The sequence below is a fragment of the Pholcus phalangioides genome, unplaced genomic scaffold (assembly GCF_987345545.1).
Source record: "Pholcus phalangioides strain wild (caught in Gottingen) unplaced genomic scaffold, Ppha-v1.0 ptg000008l_1, whole genome shotgun sequence".
Taxonomy (NCBI): domain Eukaryota; kingdom Metazoa; phylum Arthropoda; class Arachnida; order Araneae; family Pholcidae; genus Pholcus; species Pholcus phalangioides.
In genome coordinates, this window is record NW_028301601.1 from 62,764,919 (window position 1) to 62,773,081 (window position 8,163).

The following is an 8,163-nucleotide window of genomic DNA, read 5'->3' on the forward strand; positions in this document are numbered from 1 at the left end:
GACGGGTGGCCATATTTTGCCAAGTGAAAATGCGGTATAATACGGGACGGACACTGATTTGATGCCAAAAAAAGTTGCCAATTTTGAGCAAAATGCCAATTTTTGGTGTAATCCATACAAACTGAACCTGTGGCCCCCCCCTTGCGCCAAATGTAGCCCTTGAAGTCATCTGATGTGGCCAGCGACCTCATGCCCTAATAATGTGAAAATGAACTAAGCGTCACATTCCCAGATCACTTTAAGTGGCCGCATGGGTGGAGATACGGGGGACATTGGGGGCATTCACTGAGCTATAAGGATAAGTTTACTTATAGCTCAGTGGGGTCATTGTCCCCCCCCCCCCCAGCGTCAAAGGTGGAGTCATCTGATCTAATGTATATGTGTATAATTGAATTGCCATAAGGCCCGTTTACACGAGGCAAGTGCTTTAGTTGGTAACTTAATTTTAAGTTGCCAAGTACGATACAATGTATGCAGACGATAAGGGCCGTTTACACGGCTTTAGTTGGCAAGTGCACAAGTGATTTAGTTGGTAAGTTACGAACGTTTTAATCATCATCGTGCCCCGGGAAGGGGCCCCTTCCCCCCGCAGACTTCGAAGGCTATCTCCGTCTATGATCTGACGCGGCATATTGCGGGACATTAAGAGGGTCCGCAACAAATTTATAGATAACAAGCAGCCAGCGGTGAATTAACAGATATAATATTACATATATTTGCTTTGAATATTACACGTTTTGTATAACAACGTTTCGAATGTCTTACTTGCACCCACATCGAGTTCCAGAAAAATTGAGCTTCAGTTCTGCTTTTTCTACTGGCACGAGGGAAGCCTCCTCTCTCTATTAGCTCTCTATCTAAACTATATACCTTTATCTAAATATCGTAGGGCAGTGGTTCTCAAACTTTCGTCACCCGCGGCTCCCTTGCCCCATTCATGGTTCATAGTAAATCATCATAATAGTTTTTTTTTTAAGTGGATATTTTCACTTATAAAAAAAAATCACTCCAAAACATAAATAGGCACACAAATAGATATCTCCAGCTCACCGCGGCGTCCCTGACAAAGGATGACGCCACCCCTATCCCAGTAGCACACCGATATAGAACGACGTAGAGATTTCGATACCATTCGACGTCGTTACCGATATCGTTGTTCGACATAGAGAGAAATTTGGACTATTTCAGAAGAAACTAATTATCATACAAGATATTCTCCTTTGAAACAAAATGCTGTAAAAATGAGAGTAACACTATTTTTTAGAGGAAAAAAAGAAGATATTTTGGCATTTATATTGAGTGAATACATTTTTTACTATATCGTTCGATACAGAGCCAGCCATGGAAATTCTGCCAATTGGCGCGAACACTATTTTTCTGCCCTTCAGATACGACTGTCTGGAAAAAGAGTTTTCTTTCTTCACCTCTATTACCTTGATATAGTGGTTCCCAAAGTGTTGTAATCACAGATAGCATACGATAGGTAACTTTGTTTACTAACAATATTTTACAAAGCACTAAAAACCAACTGTTAAAATTTCGAGGCAAACTTCGTAATTTAACTAATGTTATTGTGTGCTTATAAAATATTAACTAATATCATACCATATTATTTTTTATATGGCATGTTTATCTCAAAATCAGTTACTAATTTCAATCGAAGATTTTAAGTTTTATTTTATAGGGGGCGTAAGTGGTTCTAGTTCATTGATTTCTTTCTCACATGTAAAATACAGGGTGATTCTAAATTCATGAGACAAACTTTAATTGTTGAATCGCAATAGCAAAGGCGGTAGAGGGTGTTTTTGGGGAACCGGGAACAATTTGCTGATTTTTTACGACGGATTTGCTGCGATATATGCTAAATTCATTCGAGGGTGCGAGTTTGCTATTGGTTGCGAGTTCGCTATTAGTTATCTGTCATAAAAAATGCCGCCCTCAAAATGTGTCAGGCATAGGGTGACCATACGTCCCGTATTTCCCGGGACAGTCCCGGTATTTTCTGTTTTTTTGGCTGTCCCGACTTTTTAGCAAAAGTGTCCCGGTTTTTCCCGTATTTTGCACGAAGCCTACTTGAATTTTTATTCCTTATTGAAGTCAAAGATTGAAATTATTTTCAACTTATAAATTATATTATGATAACTGCAACTATAAATGAGTATATGAATCTCCCACATTTGTCTCAGTGAAAATTTTTTTTCGTGGAATTCATTTTAATCCACTGCAATTAGCAGTAATGCTGCATTTCCCGCCATTGTGATTTCTCCGTTATTTCAACAATATTTGGCGACTTTTTTCGGTTTTAGCGTCATTTTTGGCGATAATTGGCAATGTCCCGTATTTGGAATCCCAATGTCCCGTATTTCTCTCGAGGAAATATGGTCAGCCTAGTCAGGCATATATCATGCCTGGTGCCGGCCCTGGTTCGATATGGGACACGAAAAATGCCGACTTCTTTCCAACGTTCGATATTCATTCGACATTCCGACGTCGGACCGGTATTGGCACGATATCCTTGTGCTACTGACTCGCGGCACATTTACATTTAAGTGGTCCGCGGCATATTCTCAGATCACTTAAATGGGCTGAGTAACATTTACAGATCACTCAAGTGGCCTGCGCGCATTTCTAGATCATCTAAGTAACCTGGGGCGCTGTACCAGATTACTGAAGTGGACCGCGGCACATTTCCAGATCACTTAAGTAGCCCACGATGCATTTGCAGATCACTCAATTGACCTGTGGCAACTTTACAGATCACCTAAGTGGTCCGCGACACGTTTTCAAACCAATAAAGTGATCCGCAATCTCCCAAAGGTTGAGCACTTTTGGTGTAATTTCAAGGGCGGAAATAGACTCAAAAATCTGGGGTGGGGGGGACACGATGTGATGTCAATTAATATATACGCATTTACATTCGTCTGCTCCACCTTAAACGCTAGGGGGGGGGGGCGTATCTTCTTATCTGTACAAGAATATATGATTGGTAATATAGACTGCGTAGGCAGAAATTTATTTCGGAGAGGCACGGCTGGATCTAGGAGGAGGGGCAAAATTTAGGCCCTCCTGCGAAAATCCTAATTTCAACTTCGCTGGGGGAGAGAGTGAGTGGTGATTCGGGTGATGGGGCAGTTCGAGACAAAATCTCTCCCTATGGGGATTCTATATCTATGGGGGCCCTATTCTATACTTGGTGCCCCCTGCCCACCTCTCCTCCGAATTTATCCAAACAATTCCTATAACAAACCATATTTTAAACCATTTTCCTAATTATGTTTCCTTTTCCCTTTTTTCAGAAACATGTTTTATTTTTATTTCTTTTGTCACCCTTTCGACTCGCATTTTGCGCCCCTCTTGAAGCGTTGAAGCGGCACTCCATGAGCCCTCAAGAGTCGTGCGGCCCAAGAGCCACCCCTATCGAGTGGACTAAAGAGAGCAAGAGAACAATAGACTTCATATATTTTTTTTTCGATTAATCAATTATAATTTTTTGTTGTAAATGTGTGAACTGTGAAGCACCCAACCAAAAGCTGAGGAGCTTTTGAATAATCGAACAACCCCCTCCCCTCATGCTGAAGGACCTGGCACCTGGTCGGACCAATGTGACACGAAGGGCTCACACTAGCCAACAAGCCAACGAGGGAAGACATGGTCCAGGACCTGGCCTGGACACGGCGGAGGGCTCACCCGAGCCAACAAGCCAATGAGGGAGAACATGGTTCAGGACCTGGCGCTTGGCCACAGAGAGGAACAGGGGGCTCGGGCTTAATAAAGCTGGAAAGGACATCAGAAGAGCTCATCGGAATAAATTGTATATTGTATAATAGAAATATTTAAATCTGTATATACTTTTTTTCTATAATGTATTTTTATATTCAATGTTCATGTATTTTATATGCATAATAAAGCACCCGACATCGCCCAGCCCCCTCATCCGGGCAATGGCTAAAATTGACAATGGTCGATAGAGCCTGGGCGGTGCACGGAATGAAATGAAATGTAAATGTGTGAATGTTTATATAAATGCATTTTATATATATGGTGATACCAACAACGCCGATTCAGAAGAGATGCAGCAGCATAAATTTGGCAGCGCCAGATGGTATGCTACATCTCGATCACTTTCCTTATAGCTCAGTGATCTCGATGTAATGATACCCTCGTTACAATGATATATTTTCTTGCCGCAGAGTACCGTTTTATCGAGGTTTCACTATATAACGATCCATCGCTCATTCTGGATCACAGTACTGCGCTGTACCGCGTATCGCTTAAGCCAACCAACCTGTTGCTCGCGAGCACCAAGAGTGCTCAATGCTCATGAAATATTTCGTGCTCGTGAGTACTTGTGATTAACTCTTCAATTAAATACTCTGTAAGAATTGCATTTTAGAATTACGATTAAATGCATTTAATCTGCATGCAGATTTTGCGTATGTAGGTCTGAACATTGCCCTAACACATGCATGCTCAACTCATGACTCGCGGGTCGAATAACATAATATGTGGCTCCATAAGCTCAAATTCTAATGAAGCGGCATGAACTAAACGGCACGTTTGCAGATTGCTTGAGTGACCTACATCACTCAAATGCATAGGCGGAAATACGGGGGGGGGGGCATTGAACGTCAAAGGTGGAGTCGACAGATCTAAAGTATATGCATATATATGAATTGACATCATCATCCCCCCCCCCAGACTTCCAAGTCTATCTCCATCTATGCTCAAGTAACCCACGGTACATTTCGAAATCATTTAAGTGCCCCGCCGGCACATTTACAGATGACTTAAGTGGCTCATGGCACACTTTCAGATCACACAAGCGGTCCGCGGCGCATTTACAGATCACTTAAGTGGCCAGCGACACGTTTTCACACCAATGAAGTGGTACGCACTCTGCTAAAGGTTGAGCACCCTTGCTGTATGGGGTTGCTCTCTGTTTGATAATAAGTATAGGCAGTGCTCGCGACTCGAGAAAGGTTGATGACCCCTGACTTAAGCGATGCACTATTATATGCATTGCTTATTGTAATATGTTGCGTATTTCGCTGTTGTGGTGCGTAGATTATTATGGTCTACTCGTATTAGTGTTTCTCAACCTTTTTGGACCCCATCTTATCCAGGTCCTCCCTCCATCATCATGCCGTTCAACGCATGGGCCCACCCAGGCATGGCCTTTAAGTGTAGACGAGGCCTCATGATAGAGATTTGGTTAAAATTTTCGAGAGTAAGCCTGTGGATTGGTAGGCAGGCAATTCTAGCCAGGTAAGGACCTCACAAAAACCTTCTTTCCCGGGGCCCATGACGCTAAGACGGCTCTGCTCCCAAGAATCGAATTACATGAGAAAAATCATTGAGACGAAAAAAATATAAGTATATAAGAAATATAACTTTATTTCTCCTCTAAGAGAAAAACAGGCCTTCGTAAAATACAGGACAATCCAGCAAACCTACACAACTGGTGGCCAGGCATTCCTAGCCAGGTAGAGACCCTGAGAAAAATCACTTTTCCTGAAGGGGAGGGGCATGATGTTTTAAGATGGCCCTGGTTCCGGTACCAGTGAACATTAGATGTTCTTTAACATTTAGAGGAAGAGAATAAGTATGGGTTTTTCTATACAGCATTCAACCAATGTTCTTTAACCGCTGGTTTGCGGACCCCGACGCGTCTGTGGGAATTTCTTACCAGTTTGCGAAATATTTTCCCCGATTCAATACAGGCACAGCATAATTTTATATTTAACTAAATATTATATAATTTTTATACATTGGTTTTTATTTATGTCTTCGCAGGTCCGATATTATATTTTATTTCTTTTACTGGTTCTCAAAATATTTCTCTAATCTTTTAATGATCAGTGAAATTGTTCACCTTTCAACGGTCTGCAGTTTTAAGACTGTTGAAGAACACTGGAAAAAAACAAGTGTCATTGTATGGGACTCTCACTGTGTTTAGGCCTACACATTAGAACAGATTTTACACTATAATTTATTATAACGCCAAACTTAAAATTCTACAAGAAATATGGTAGCAGTAAATCATGATTGACATGTTTTAAAATAAATACAATAAACATGTTGGGGTAAATCTCTTACATAAGACAATCAAATTTTTTATGGGCATTGTATTATATTTTATCATGTGTATATATAGTATTTAGTTTTTATGATTGCATTTTTAATTGGGTTGCTGTATTTTAGAAAAATATGACATCCATATTTTTTATAGGTATTTTTTCTTAGCCACCTCATTGGGCATTTTTGCCTGTTGTGGCCTTGTATTTGTATTCTTTTAATTTACGGCCTTAAATTAAACTGTGGATATTATGAGAAAAGTCACTGGTTTCCATAATCTCATCTTTAAAAGGCACTTGATTTTGATCAAAAGTCTTGACCTTAATTTGTTTTCATTTTGTAGTCAAATTGGCAATTTTCTGGAATATATTCATACGCTTAGACTTCAAAACAAGTTCTGTTGAATCTATACTGTTCTGAGGAAACATTGTTACACTGTCCATCAAAGTTGTAGGAAAGGAAGCCACTTCCCCGGAAATAAGAAAAACACTGATATAAATGCAGTCACATGGTTAGGCTATTGTATTGCTAGTTTGGTCTCCCTCCAAAAATTTCTGGTTACGGCCCCACTGCCATCTATCTTCCGTATCGGATATGTAGGAAACTGGGAAACAAATGGACATTTTTTGCTTAGTGCAATTTTCATCGTTGTGGGTTTGACCACTCTAAATCTGTGGAACATGTTATAAATTTCAGCAAAAGCAATATTACGAAAGGGAAATATTGATTCAATTTCTTGATTTGATTCCATGCTACATCCAATTTTCCAAATTTATTGTGACCTTACTACCCACCTCCCCCTACAGGAATCTATACAGTATTATAACTATGGCAACTGTCGCAAACAAGAAAGTAATACTGCTCTATTTGGGAAACACTAAACCAAATACTGACTGTATGAGCAAAAAAAAAAAACGAATGGAATGCACTGTGAACTGTTCATTTGGATTATTCCTCTCTAACATGGAATTTTAATACTGATTCTTCTCCCCCTCCCCCTAGACATATTTAGTTTTTATTTCACTGCCACAAGTCAATACAGAATCAAATGCACAGTATCGAAATTCCAAAAGCTTTATTTGTGTTTTGAAAACAAAGGAGCTTCTACCCACATACTCATCAAGGCATATAAAATATGCAAGCTCTTTCTTCATTCTATATACAACTAATATTTTCTATCCACATATAAAAAAACATTGATACAAGTATCATTAAATTTTGCAAATGTACGCATATTTTTACAACATTGCTTATCAAAAAAGCAATTCGATATTGAGTTGGCAACCAATAAATCACAGTAATTTGGAATATCATTTTTTTCAGTAAAAAAAAATACTTTTAATTTTTCAAAAAGGAAATGTACATTTAGATGCACCAGAAAGTCGTTGCAGTTTTTAACCACTTGATCAGTGAGAGATTATATTATTTATATATACGAGAATTCAGCATAATAAGCATAATTGTGATTCATTCCAAACAAATTAGCAATATTAGTTTAAAGGCTTCATCAAATTTCATCAAGATTACATTCATTCATAGTCATAAGTTTTTTTTCAGAGGATTAAAAGTGATAGAGGCAGTTTAGATGCATATAAGGTTCCAATATAAATAATTCCTACACAGACATCATAGGTACCCTCATGCACCAAGAGGTCATTGGATGAGCCAGTGCCATCTTTTTTGCATCCAAAAGCAGAATAATCAGTAAATATTTAATGACCCCATCAACAAGTGCTATTACGTAAAGTTGTTTCATTATTCATAAATTGTGATACAGATTGCATTTGAGTACATCAGATTTTTATGAAGTATATTTAGAGTAGTGAATGTAAATGGATTATAAGATAACCTTGCTCATACAATACATCCCATAAAAAAGTTATGAAAAAAAGCTGTTGGAGAGTCAATGACAGTAGCTCCCAAGCCAAATTTACACTTGAAAATAAGATGCAAAGACTTCCCGGCATACCTAATGTATTCACGTGTCAGAGATATACTCTACTGTGGTTTCGTACTCAGCAGAATACCTTACATAAAAGTAATAAAAATTCATGCAATATTTACCTCAAATAAACAAATGAGATCGAA